Source organism: Tenrec ecaudatus, chromosome 1 (assembly GCF_050624435.1).
Source record: "Tenrec ecaudatus isolate mTenEca1 chromosome 1, mTenEca1.hap1, whole genome shotgun sequence".
In the NCBI taxonomy this organism is placed as follows: Eukaryota; Metazoa; Chordata; class Mammalia; order Afrosoricida; family Tenrecidae; genus Tenrec; species Tenrec ecaudatus.
In genome coordinates this window covers 137,150,233-137,164,931 of record NC_134530.1, presented here as the reverse complement: position 1 = coordinate 137,164,931, position 14,699 = coordinate 137,150,233, and positions in this window count along the sequence as shown.

The window sequence follows — 14,699 nt, the reverse complement described above, 5'->3', positions numbered from 1 at the left end:
TGCTTCGCAACAATAATCATGGAAATGCACATTTGAAACCCAATTATATGTTACCACATACTTGCTTGAATGGTTAGGATTCAAAATACTGACAAGTTCTACTGTTAATCAGGATGCCACTTCCATCTCATACATTACTTGGGGTATAAAGGGAACACACATTGACTAATTTTTACATTTTGGATACCATATAAATGAGCACTACCATTTTTAAATAAATGCTCGTATTCTTACGCTGTTCGCCAAAATAAAAGTATAAAGAATCTTCTCCCAAAAGAGACAGACATATACATTAGTGGTCTTGTTAGGTTTCTGGAACGGCATACCTTGGTTCTACCTTTTCAACACTGAAAGAGTTCACAGGGCAGAAGCACTTTTTTAATACAAGTAACTATTTTTAATCGTTTTATTAGGGGCTCATACAACTCTTATCACAATCCGTACATACATCAATTGTGTAAAAAAAAACATTTGTGCATGCATTGCCCTCAGCATTCTCAAAACATTTGTTCTCCACCTAAGCCCCTAGTATCAGCTCATCATTTTCCCCTCCCTCCCCTCTCCCCACTCTCTCATGAACACTTGATAATTTATAAATTATTATTTTGTAATACTTGCCCTGTCCAACATCTCTCTTCACCCACTTTTCTTTTGTTGGTCCCCTAGGGAGGAGGTCACATGTAGATCCTTATAATCAGTTCCCCCCTTTCCAACTCATCCTCCCTCTACTCTCCAGGTATCGCCGCTCACACCACTGGTCCTGAAGGGATCATCTGCTCTGGATTCCCTGTGTTTCCGGTTCCTATCTGTACCAGTGTACATCCTCTGGTCTAGCCAGACTTGCAAGGTAGAATTGGAGTCATGATAGTGGAGGGAGAAGAAGCATTTAGGAACTAGAGGAAAGTTGTATTTTCTTATAGTTACTACACTGCACCCTGACTGTCTCGTCTCCTCCACGATACCCTTCTGTAAGTGGATGTCCAGTGGCCTAAAAATGGGCTTTGGGTCTCCATCCCGCACTCCTCTTCCTTATTCACTATGATAAGATAGGCGGATGGACAATCAGGAGGAGAAAACAATGGGACAGAGAGTTCTGGGGAGACATGGGAGAGGGGGAGATGGGGGAAAAGGTAGTGGTGTTAACAAACCCAGGGAAAAGGGAACAACAAGTGATCCAAATCGGTGGTGAGGAGGGTGTGGGAGGCCTGGTTTGGCATGATCAAAGGTAATGTAACTAAGAGGAATTGCTGAAAGCCAGGTGGGGACTGAGCATGATAGTGGGACAGGAGGAAGGTCAAAGGAAATAGAGAAAAGAGCTAGAAGGCAAAGGGCATGTATAGAGGTCTAGATAAAGGCATGTACATATACAAATATATTTATATAGGAGGATGGGGAAATAGATCTATGTGAATATATTTATAGGTTTAGTATTAAGGTAGCAGAGGGACATTGGACCTCCAATCAAGTACTCCATGAATGCAAGAATATTTTCACCTATTAAATTGGCATTCTATGATGCTCACCTTCCCAACACAACCCTTGAAGACACACGGGTGAATAAGTAAATGTATTGAAGAAAACTGATGGTGCCCATCAGTTTGTGATCTTAAAGGCTGAAGCAACAAAATCCACATGGAAGAATCACACCAGTGTGCTCACCTCCATGATATGATTGCTGAAGACAAATGGGTGCATAAGCAAATATGGCAAAGAAAGCTGATGGTGCCCATCTATCAAAAGATAATAGCGTCTGGGGTCTTAAAGGCTTGATGATAAACAAGCAGCCATCTAGCTCAGAAGCAACAAAGCCCACATGGAAGAAGCACACCAGCCTGTGTGATCATGAGGTGTTGAAGGGATCAGTTCTCAGGCATCATCAGAACAAGTAACTTTTATTAGAAGGGAAGTTTTGGGTATTACAGTCTCAAAAGGTACTGATTGTTTCAGGAAAACATGCACACAAAGCTGGGCAGGAACCATGTATGAGTTTGTGAGTGAACATGAAAAACTTTGTGGAAAGAATACAGGAACAAGAGCAAAAAAAAACAAAAAACACATGTGCCAAACCAGGAAATCCTCAGGGGCCAAGAGAGTACAGGCCCCAAGCAGGAGGAATCCCTCCCTTCTCTTGCATCATGCACCAGAGCTGGCTTTTATCATCATTGGCTGGGCAGGTGTGGTTAGGATATTGGCCAACCTTATTGGCTGATTTTAAGCACACCTGGGTGATGTCATGTAACTGGTGCCTAGCATTGTGTGTGGTTCCAGGTTACGTTTTTCCTGTAGGTGTCTAATAAGTGTCTGATTTCCATGTAGCCCCTTTACTGTGGCCTGAAGCAGGCATTTAGGGATACAATCCACCTTAGTCCCTATTTTGGTTACCTAGAAATTTGATACATAATCAATATGAAGACATCTTCAACTATAGTTTACTTTTGATTCATTTTGTGAAGTGTGGCAATTACATAATCTCCTGTCAACTTGCGAAGGGGTGGAGTGTAGTCTGTCAATTAGGTAACAGCTTGATGACCTCATTTGGAGACATGAAAAAGATATATAGCTCATTGGAGGCCAGACACAATTGCTGCTTCATCTTCCTGTTGATAAGACACATGGAACTATGCTGATGGAACCAGAGCCCTGGAGCTGGAGGAGCTGTGTGGAGACCCACGCCAGTGTTGAGATGCTCCCACCACCATTGAATCCACAAGACTTTCTACCCACTGACCTGTGGTTTTCTTGCATTCAGCATCATTCCATGTATTGTGTGATTCTGAAGAGGAATTTATAGACTGGCATTGCACATATGGGCTAATATCAGACTTATGGATTTGATCTGGACTGGGCTGGTATGTTTTCTTAATTTACAATTACTTATTGATCTAAAGCTCTCTCTTACATACATATGAGTGTCTATGAACTTGTTTCTCTAGCCAATCCAGACAAACACAAGGAGTTACACTGAAAATTCTCTTAGGTATAACAAATGTAGAAAAGACATCACAAGACATTACAAACCAGAAAGTGTGTACTGGCAATTATAGTTCCCTATCCCCCTTATATCTCCACCTTTGAAAACAATTAAGCAATCTGATCTTAGGCATTTAATAAGTATCACGGACCAGCATGATAAATGCCAATAATATGTGCTAATGGCTCTTTAAGCAGCCCTCTTTAAGACACTACTCAGCAAATTAGTCAAACTGATTTCTTGGCAGTTATCACATTCTCATAAGCAAGGTTGTGCCTGTGAAAACAGTCTGTGCTGTAAGCTCTCAGAGGAATATATCTTTTACTCAGACCTCAAAGAATTCCCACAAAGATCCAAGGAATGTGAGCCCAAACCAAAAAGTAAATCATAAAACCTTCTGCACGGGGAACTTTACTTACAGAAATTGCCACTGCAGCCATCAGAAAGACAAAAAGACAGAGGAGAACTCTGACTCCAAAGGCAAGCATAGGTTGGATGCCTTGGATGAGTGTCTTGGGTCAAATGGCTCCACCCTACCTTCAAGGAACACTGGGAAAGCCAAAACTTTTCAGTTCTCCGGACAGGTATTCTTCGACTCCCACTAAGACTGTCACAAATCTGTCTTGGAAGAAGGACAGCCAGAATTCACTTTCGAAGCAAGGATAGTGGGAATTCACCTTATGTATATTGGGCACGTTACCAGCAGGACCCAATAACTGGGATAAAGGATATGATGCTCCATAAAGTACAAGATCAGTGAAAAATGAGAAGACCCTCAGGCGTGGCAGTGTAACTGCAGGGGCTGCAACATTGGACACAAATATAACCATGTATTTAGTGTTCCTTCTGTCATGCTCGGGGCTGCCATGGCCAAGCGATGGTTCCTAACAACGATAAGACTTTTAAGACAAACCAACCTCAGAAACCAAACATGTTGTCATCCAGTCAATTTGCACTCATGTTCTCCATAGAAATTTCTTTTGTGTGTGTGTGTGTGTGTGTGTGTGTGTGTGTGTGTGTGTCTATTTGGCTGTACTTTTTCATAGCAGTACAATGTCAGGCTTTTCTTCCCTGGTACCACTCAGTGAGTTCTCTCTGAAAACGTTTAGGGTAGTAACTGAGTGCAAACCACGTATAGCAGCTAGTAAGCCATCCAGGTGTCAATCCTGACTGAAGGCAACTCCAAGCGTGTTAAAGCAGAAGTGTGCTGTAGGTTTTCAATGGCTAGTATTTCTGAAATAGCTTCCCAGCCCTTTCTCGTCAGGTTTCAATAAGCATATCAGAACCACCAGCTTTGGGGTTAGCAGTGTACTATGGGAAGCATTTGCATCAGCCAGAGACTCCCAAAACATAAGGGACTCACACACATAAAAAGGGAACTCAGCTGACAGCTACAAAAGTATAGCAAACACCGCCCAAATATTATACCTCTACTGAAATTTAATTATGCCATTGGTTTATTACTACCATATACCGAGGGTGGTTATTCATGTACTAATTACACCAATAAAAATTATAGCGCACATTGGCAGACTGTTATTTTTCTTCTTAAATACTTTCCTGTTCCATAATTTGCCCCGTGTGTATGAGAATGTGGTCTAATATTTGTCCTGTTGTTGAGTAGCTACATAGTCTTGGCATATATTTGCTATATTTGATTGCTTTCTGTATAATTCATAAAAAATATATAGAAATCTAGATTTACAGAAAAGGAGCTAGTTAAATTAAAACATATAAAATAAAACCTATCAGGAGCATTATCTTTATTAGCTCTATGCATAGAAGTAACCTCTTTAAGTAAAATTAGAGATTACTTTAACTAATGATTTAAAAATATGTTAGTTGTGTCTATTCAGCTAAGATGCCTTATCTGTATGAGGGAGGTTGACATTTGAAAAGCTATGAATGGTATGCACTAACACTACAATCATGTGTCCATTGAAAGTTTTCCTGCCAAGTGAGCAATTTAAATTATTTTTGATGGCATAATGGCCCTTAACATTTTTTGTCATGCTCAGACTGATTTAGAGATTTTTCTCGTCTTTCTTATTTTTCTTTACTTTTTAAAGTAAATTATTGAGTTATGCTTCATTGGGTTCTGTTTACAGAGTCAAATTGCACATCTGTGAGCCTTTAGTATTATTGCAGTGAGCTTTAGAACATTTTGTCTTCTACATTTTGCCTTTGACACTGATGAAAAATGTAAAAAACACACCCTTTATAACTGGCTAATTTATTTCAAAACACCACTAACATCCAGTTACTACATAATTTCATTCTTATTAGGAGACAAAAATACATAGAAAAACTTTGAAACATCAAGAGCCCCATAGGGCACTGACCCAAATAAACTTCCCTTTCGGCATAGATGACCAATGCTGATCTCATAACTCTGACCAATTATCTTTACATCCATTTTTTTTCTACTACAATTCTTACTGATGCTATCATTTGGTTAACAGTCTTTTAAATTAAAAGTTAAAATAGGAAAAAAACTGTACCCTTGTACATAATGAACATGTAAACTCATTTCTTCTAATATCATTAACTACATGGAAAATATTCACTCGGTTGTGACAAATACAATAACACTTAACCACCTTATATTCTTCTTAAAATGAGGTTATGCTATCTGCTTTAACCAGCTATTCATGGGCTATTTGTTCAGATTAACCTTGTAGGTTACTTTGGAATGTTAACTATGTCAAATTTCTAGCACACAATGCAAGAAGAACAACATTCCAAAAAGTATAAATGAAACTCTGAACTCATAGGTTATTGTGAAAATAGTAGCAGATATTATAAGCCATTAGAACCTGAACCCAGTTTATTATTATGTAATAAAATATTAATACATTTAGTATTTAAAATCAAGTACTACATTATTCTGAGAAAATGTTACATGTTATTTGTAAAACATCACTAAATAAAACCAACTCAATATGATATCTTTCACTCACTTTTTACCTCTCTGTGAATATGGTTAGTGTATTTTTCTTGGCTTATTTTCTGCTAAAATAGAGAGAAAAAAGCAAGGTTCATGGGTTTTCAAGACATCTTTTATTGGATCTTTCAAAACTCTTCTGACTTGGAATAACAAGCAAGTAGCAGCTATTAAAAATACATTGCATCAAGATGAAGAGACCATGGTGTTCTACTGCTCCTCTGAATGCAGATGATTTCTGATCCAGTTGGAGACTCTCAAGAGTGCGCTGTGGTAGACTCATTAAGGAGGATTACAGCCACCTAACTTGGAAAATGGAATATAGCTTTACTGCCAGCTGGAGATGAAAGATATTTCTAGTTCTTACAGCAATCACAGCTCAGGAACAGTAAAACAGACCAAAGAATGTAGGACTGGTAGACTATCTGCTGCTGGGAACTAGTAGACACGATTTATTTTTACTGAAGAGGCTGCATTTTTCTCGATAGTATAGCAAATGAGTTTTCCTTAACAATTGTTAACACATCATTTTAGCCCAGGTAACATTTGGTCCAGATGTGGTCCCCCGTACTTCCACACCCTCCATGAATGTAGGGCCAAGATGGCTCATAAAATGCTCCCTTCTGTGGAGTCTTGCACAAGCTTCTCTGGGCATTGTTTGATTTTTACTGTAACACTCCTTTTCTTTTGTAAACTTTTAGGTATGATACATCATTATCTACCTTTCTCTATTTATTACTTCCCCTAAACCCTCCCTAACTTAGATATTTCTTGAATATGGATATTAAATCATATTCATATCTTATCACTGTAACACAATGCTTTTGCATAGTAAATATCCAGTAAGCATTTGCTGGTGAATAAAATGTGTGAATGAAAAAATGAATTGGTGGGCCCTTTAATGTGTCCTCTATGTATTCAGAAAAGTTCACAGAGAGTTAGCAGAGCGATGGATTTCAATAAATCACCATACAATAATATGATTACAGCTTAATGATGTTTATTCTGAGCATGTTTATTTTAAATAAAATTATTATTAATAACCCCTTTGTTCCCTCATTTTGTAGATGTTCTCCTGCACCATACTAGGAAATTTCTGACCTTTAATAGTTCATATAATTTATTATCTTCTTCTTTGTTTCTTTTTGCATATTTTTTGCCAGACCATGTCTTCATTCAGGCCAAGAGCTCACCTATTAGATGGTGGGTTCATCTGAGTTGACTAGAGAAATAAATCCGGAGACACTCATATGTGTAAAAGAAAGAATTTTATATAAAAGAGCAATTGTATATTGATAAACATTCCACCCCAGTCCAGATCAAGTCCATAAGTCCAATATTAGCTCATATGTCCAATACCAGTCCATAAATTCCTCTTTAGACTCATGCAGCCATATAACAATGCTGAACCCAGGCAGCCCACAGGAAGTGGGAGGAAAGTCTTTTAGATCCAGTGACAGTGGAAGTACCCTAGCACTGGCATGGCTCTCCACCTGACTCCCCCAACTCCAGTGCGCTGGCTGCCATCAGTATAGCTCCATGTGTCTTGTCAGCAGGAAGGAAAAGCAGAGAATATGTTGCAGAGCATGTATCTGGCCTCCAGTGAGCTATTTAGCTCCATGTACCTTCAAATGAGGTCATCAAGTTGCAATGCAATTAATAGGTTGGACTCCACCCCTTTGCAAGTTGACAGGATATTATATAACAGCCACAGATAGTGCTCCCTGAACTGAGTTCCAGTGGAAAGATAGGTATACACTGGGGAGGAATTGAAGCAATATAGGATGTCCATCAGAAATAAAATTACATCACAGCAAAATTGCTAAGTTTCAACAAATATGAAGTCCTGTAATAGACCAGCGGGATAGATATAAACAAAGAACAAGAAAAAAAGTTGATGTAAAGAGCAGGGCATATAATGGAAGAACATACCCTGATAAAACAGATTTAGGGGAAAGGGATTATTAATTTGACCATGAACAAAGCTGCTTTTGCTTTGAACTACACATCGAACTATAGTCAAGCATTGGTGTAAACTGTTTTCACACCGCATGTGCTGTTACCATGATCACTGTCAAGTCAGCTTCTATTCATGGCAACCGTAAGTAAAACAGAGCAAAATGTTGCCTTACCCACATGAATATTCAATACACTTGAGTCTATTATCGAGGTTATTGTGTCAAGCCATCTGATTGGGGTTTCTCAAACTCCACAGTTTTTACAATAGCTAAAAGGCATTTATTCATTCAAACAAAAAACAAAATGTTGAGCAATTACTATATGTCATTCTTAATGCCTTTATAAATAAGGTATAAATAAGCAAAAAGCTTAAATTCTAATAAGTCAAATGTTCAGAAAAAATGACGAGGGCACAATGAGAGCATATATTAGGGGTAGTTTAAAATATTTTAAGGAACAAAGTTGGAACCAATTTCTTTATGAAAGTAACATGTAAGATGAAATCTAGCGAGCCTCTTTGACCATCTGCTAAGCTCCTTTAACTACTTGACAATATTGATATACATCTCTACTTGTCTAATTAAATACCCTTTGCATTCCCTATAGCATTTAATAAAATTTGTTTTAAATATTCATTTACCTTAAGGTTTCAATCTTTCACCTCAGTCCCAATTTTTTGTGAAGAGCTCTTGTTATGGTTCTGGCAAAAGGGTATTTCCCAGCAGGAACCTCTAAATCTCTCTCGTTCACTTGCTCGCTTGCTATCTTCATCGACTTCCTCTTTTTGTCCTGAGATTCAGAAGGGTCTTAGTTCTTGATCCAAAGCATAATTTTCTAAATAAAACTTTTGTCTCTCACTCCTTTTTTAATTTCTCTCTCCCCTCTCATTCAATTCTACCTGGTCCTAACTGTTATCTACTTCTTCATCTAAATCAAGTAGTGTTTATTGACAAATTCCCCTGTATAAACAACTATGATTAAAATATTTCTATGAAATTTGATAGACTTTCATTCTTCTTTCTTTTGTGGGCTCCAATTATGTACCAATTACCAACCACAGTCCAGGTATCTGTTTTACATTTTATTCCAACATTTGCTGGATAATCCTCACTACAACTCTATGAGGATTTTTAAAAAATGAGAATGTCAAAGCACAGAAAGGTAAGATGACCTCTCAAAGATCTCAAAGATAAGTATTTCACTCAGGGACCCTGGCCTTTGATCTACACTTTTACCATATTTTGCTGCCATTGGCATTTGTGTGCATTAGCACAAACTTTGTCATTAAAATATTTCTATTATGAAATACCTCAGGTTGAGGAATCTTTGCTGTTCCACATGACTAGTATTTGACCCTGTGCTAAAGGAGCTCTTAATCTGGAATTCATATACCTTCAAGGAGTCATTTGATAGAATTCTGTGGGTGCATGACTTTGAATGGTAAAAATATATAACTTCTAAATGAAATTTAGCACTTGTGTTAGTTCAGGTAGACTAGAGAAATAAATTCATAGACACTCATGTGTATAGGAAAGAGCTTTTTATGAAGAGTAATTATATATTAAGAAAACACCCCAGCCCAGTTCAGATCATGTCCATAAGTCTAATATTAGCCCATATGTACAGTAATAATCCAAAAATTCCTCTTTAGACATATGCAGTCATGTAATGATGCAGAATACAGGAAGATCACAGGACAGTGGGTGGAAATTCTTGTGGGTCGAGTGGTGGTAGAAGCATCTCAGCACTGGCAAGCATCTCAATGTGAATTCTTCAGCTCCAGGGCTGTAGGGTAGCAACATGTGCCTTCTCAACAGGTATGTCTCACAGGGAGTGAGCGAGTGTCCAGCCTCCATCAAGCTATTTATATCCCTAGCACTTCCAAAGGAGGTCATCAAGCTGTGACCTGGTTGACAGGCAAAACTCCACCCCTTCACTCTTCAGTCTCAAATTGACAACAGATTATGTAACTACCACTCCCTGTCAATTTGACACTTTGACACAACTCTTCAGCCATATATAATTTTCAAACAAACAATAATAAAATCATATCTTCACCTAACAGGATAAAACTAAAATATATACAGCTCAATATGTGCCAAACTCATTTAAACATAACATTCCAAAAGTGAAAAAAAACACAAAAATATCCTGTACTCATATGAACAACTACACAGTAATCCTATGAACATATTCCTATGAATATATTCTTCTACCTATGAAAATTTATTAGCAGTCACTTAATGCCTTTATCCTCCCAATTTTGGGTTTCCAATTTTTATATTGCCCACTTATATCAACCCAGTGGAACCTTGTAAATTCCGCATCCATAAGTAAAGTCAAATCAAGACAGACCATCCATAAAGTGTGCAGCACTGTGCACCAGTTCACAGGCTCAAAAAGTTTCTCTTCATCTGGTCGGTTATGGTCAACTCAATGTTGACAGCCTCTCTTATCCTCACCAGGGTGCCCATTGGCTGCTTTGCCTTTAGACCAGGGGCCCCATCACAAATTCTCAACAACCCTAGCTCCCTTGTGCTAGGTTATGAACTTCAAATAGGTCAATCCACACTCATCTTCCCTAGTTTCTATGAACCAGGTCCACAGGTGTCATGGGCTAACCTTGACCCATCCCTTTACTCCTGCATTTTTCTCACTTCCACTCAACAAGTGGATCCAGGTGGTCACCTAGCAAGCATTTCAGCTTGCCCACAGGCTCCCTTTAGCATTCATTCCTAGAGAGGAGCATTTATTCATGGTTCCAGATTGTTGTTGTTTTTTTTTTTTATAACTTCTGACAAAAACCACTAGTTCAAAACTCAAAATTCCAAAGCATTCCTTTTACTTCAATCTGTCAGCAGCACCCCAGACAAGTCTCTTGGAATACAAATATCCTGAGTACTCCAAAACACTGGGTGGGGTTTATCTTTTCAGAGCCTTCTTGGTAGGCATGTCCTAAACCCATTTAATAATTCAAATTATAATGGCTGAGGACAAGTGGGCTTATACGTGTTCTATTTTATACTTCCCAATAATCCTTTCTATCAGTCATTATATCAATAACAATAATAAGCAGAAGAATTCAGTATAAACAAAGTACAATCAGATACTAACCTCAATTCTCAAAAAAAATAAAGTTCAAGCCTATTTTGCTTTTCTTAATCCTTATCTGAGTTATTCTAATAATAAAACATATATGGGATTAGGCCTTTGACAGCATCACGCCAGACCTGGGCTTTCGGTCAGCCACTTTGATCTTCTGTCAGCCATTTCACTAAACAGCTCGGAGAAATTCAAACAGCGATTTTCCCCCTGAGCTCAAAATATACATTAAGCACATTCATTTTTGCCACTTGAAACAGGTATAACCAAAGACAACAACTAAACAAAGTAATCAAAGTTTGGAGAACACGACCATGAGAGAGAAGTCAAACATCCTTTCTCCATTTTCATGATTTGTTTCTCTAGGACCCCATTCCCAAGATACCATCATGCGTTAGGCAGGGTTCTCTACAGAAACAAAACCAGGACATCGATATTAGATAGATAGATAGATAGATAGATAGATAGATAGATAGATAGATAGATAGATAGATAGATAGATTTATGCAGCATGAAGGAATTTAACGGCTAATTCATCCACACAGCAACAGAGAGGGTTCAGTTCAACTCATTTCCATGGAACAGTTAATATACTGGAAGTCCTTCAACTCATGAACTCTGCTGGGTCCAAAGACTAGAAAGCAGTTGGTTGAGTCTTCCCGCAGGCAATGCAGGCAGTCCAGCCAGTCAGCAAACAGCAGGGCAGGTCACGAACAGTCAGCAGCTCAGGAGCTTAGCAAAGTTGACCTGGATGGGATATTGAACTCAGGCAATGCAAGGAGCAGGATCCACCAGCTTCAAGCTCAAGCGAAGTATTTACCAGCAGCATGGCAAAGCAAACCTTGAAGGAACCTCAAGCTCTAGCAAAACAATCCACAAGTTGGCTGTCCCACAGTTAGTGTAGCTCACAAATTGCAACAGAGAACTAGCTAAAGCAGCCACACGTTGGTCCAATTACCAGAGAGAAAGAGAGAGAGAGAGGCGGACCATTTATATCTTTTCCCTACAATCAAACTGAGAATTTATTAATCCCATATATTCCTATTGGCCATGTTGGCACAATAAGCCTGCCTATGAAAGCACTTATTTAATTATTGATCTATATTATAAATGATAGTAGTATTTATTCATAGAATTTATGAATTTGTCACATTTGGGAAACAAGTATTTCAGAGCACATTACAGTGCTTTTAGAAAATGTAAAATATTGTTTATACTAAAATTATCTGTTATTAGAACCACAATTAAATTTCATTCTGTGAGGTAAGTTAGCATTTATATTAATATATAACATTTTTGACATTGAGAGAAATATTAACAATTTCATTTTTGTTACATGTTTTATTTTATGCATTGAAAATCATTATCGTGAGAAGAGATCCACAGGCTTAACTAGAATCAAAGGTTTCCTGGTCCCCCAAATTGAAAGCCCTTATCCTAGCTTTCTTTTCAGTGTTTGCGCATTGTTTTTCTTTCTTTTTTTAACATTATAACATTTCAATTTATTTCCTTTAAAAGAAGTGAGCTGTGTACATGAAGGGAGGAGTTAAATGCTCTATAGACAAGGGAAAAAAAACTGTGCTAGAACCAACTTATTCATCACCTTCTGCATCCTCGTCCTCTTCTTAGTCTTCCTTGCCCTCCGCGTCCTCCTTCTTTTTCTTGCTTTTCTTAGCCATGACTCCCTTTTTGGTGTTATCAGGCTTCCTTTTATTTTAAAATATTTTTTCAGGCTTCCCTTTAGCACAGTTCACAGCGATATCCTATTCCTCTACTCCTTCAGCTTGGCGGCCTTCTTCTCCTAAGGCTGCTTGTCGTAGGCTGTGATGTGACTCCACATCTCTCCCAGCTTCTTCGCAACATCCCCAATGGTTAGATCAGGGGTTCTTGCTTTGGATTTGGGGCAGATACTCAGAACAAAACAAGAAAAAAACCCAAGGAGGCCTCTTGGGTGCTTGGGGATACTTGAACTTCTTTTTTGTCTCCCCTTTAGGAGGGATGTAAGTTTCTGTTTCACATTCATAACAGGTAGGCCTTGTTCACCTTGGCCATGTCTTCAAATCCCCCCTTCTCTTGAGTAGACAAGGACTTCTACCTCTTTAAGTTCTCCTCCTCCTCCCCCTCCTCCTTCTCCCCCTTCTTCTCCTCCTCCTCCTCCTTCCTCTTCCCCTTCCTCTTCTTCTTTTTAAAATAATAAATCATTTTTATTGGGGGCTTTTGCAGCTCTTATAACAATCCATGAATGAATTGTAATACACACATTGGTACATATGTTGTCACCATCATTTTCAAAACATTTTCTTTCTACTTGAGTCCTTGGTTTCAGCTCCTCTATTTTCACTCCTTCCCCCACCCCCCCACCCTCATACAACCCTGAAAAATCGTTATTAGTTTCATCTCTTACACCATCCATTGTCTCCCTTCTCACATTTCTGTTGTTGGTCGCCCTTGGCTGGGGATGGAGGGGGTGGGGGTGGGGGTGGGGTCAGGGGCTATTCAACGATCATTGCGATCGTTCTTTTTTATCTTTCCTATCCAGCGTACCTAAAGCTATGCTGATTGATATTTTTCAGAACTCTATTGTTGTTGTTAAGTGCTATCAAGTTTAGCTACAACCCACAGCGTCTCTTCATAGACTTGTGTTATCTCTTTTTGAAAAAGTACAAGGTACAGCTTGAATAATGCATACAGTGTGTTAAAAAGAGAATTAATATTTCTATAGCCCTACCTCCAGAAAGTATTTACACTGTGTCTTGTTGAAATGAATGTATGAGATGCATATATAGCTTGTAGTATTTAATAAATAGCCTACATCTTTGAGAAATTTCTTGTTATGAGCACTTTTCTAATTACAATAGAGTACACCATAATTTATTTAACGATAGCTCTATAATTAATCATTTAGATTGTTTTCAACCTGTGATTTTCTTGTGTAATCAATACTGTGGACATTATTTAAAAATATATGCCAGTAATTTTTGCTTTTGGAAATCCAATGAATTTTAAAATCTGTCTCAAATGACATTTTCCAAATTTTATTCAAGGTTTCTCTCTCTTGTCTTCCCTCCAATAAAGTCTTTGAGCCTGGATAATGCTTTATTAACTTTGTCTCCCATGAAGAGTAGTTGGCACAATAAGAATTAAGTTTGGGGATCAAACACTTTACGTCTGTGAAGGAACACTCTACATCTTCTTTTAAGAACTATCACTCCCATTAAACGAGGCTAGCAGATAATTCCTGAAGGTCCAGAGAAACACAACAATCGTTTCTTAACCGAAATAGTTACATGATCAACTAACAAAGTTCATAAAATGTTCTCATGAAAGAAACCATTTTAAGGAGTTAAAAAACACTGATCATGAATTAAACAAGAAAGGTATTTTGCACAGCATCCAGAATCCTTAGAAATTGCAAAACACCCTGATACATATACAGGTATAATAAATGAATTTAACACAAATGGGGTCTTTTTGTATACATATGTTGTTCTTGGTCTTCTAAAAGCTCAAAAAGAATACATTTCTTCTTATAGGAGAAAGAAAAGAGCACAATATTGCAAGGTTTATAAAAGAGGGCATAATGAGGAGGGCGAGGGAGCAATAAAGTTAGCATTTTGTAAAGAGTATAAGACAGAGGAAAGAGAATCTCTTCTGATTTATGTATTTCTGACATCTTTATAAAAGTTGCAAACTCACATATCATACAATATAAAAATAAATCTT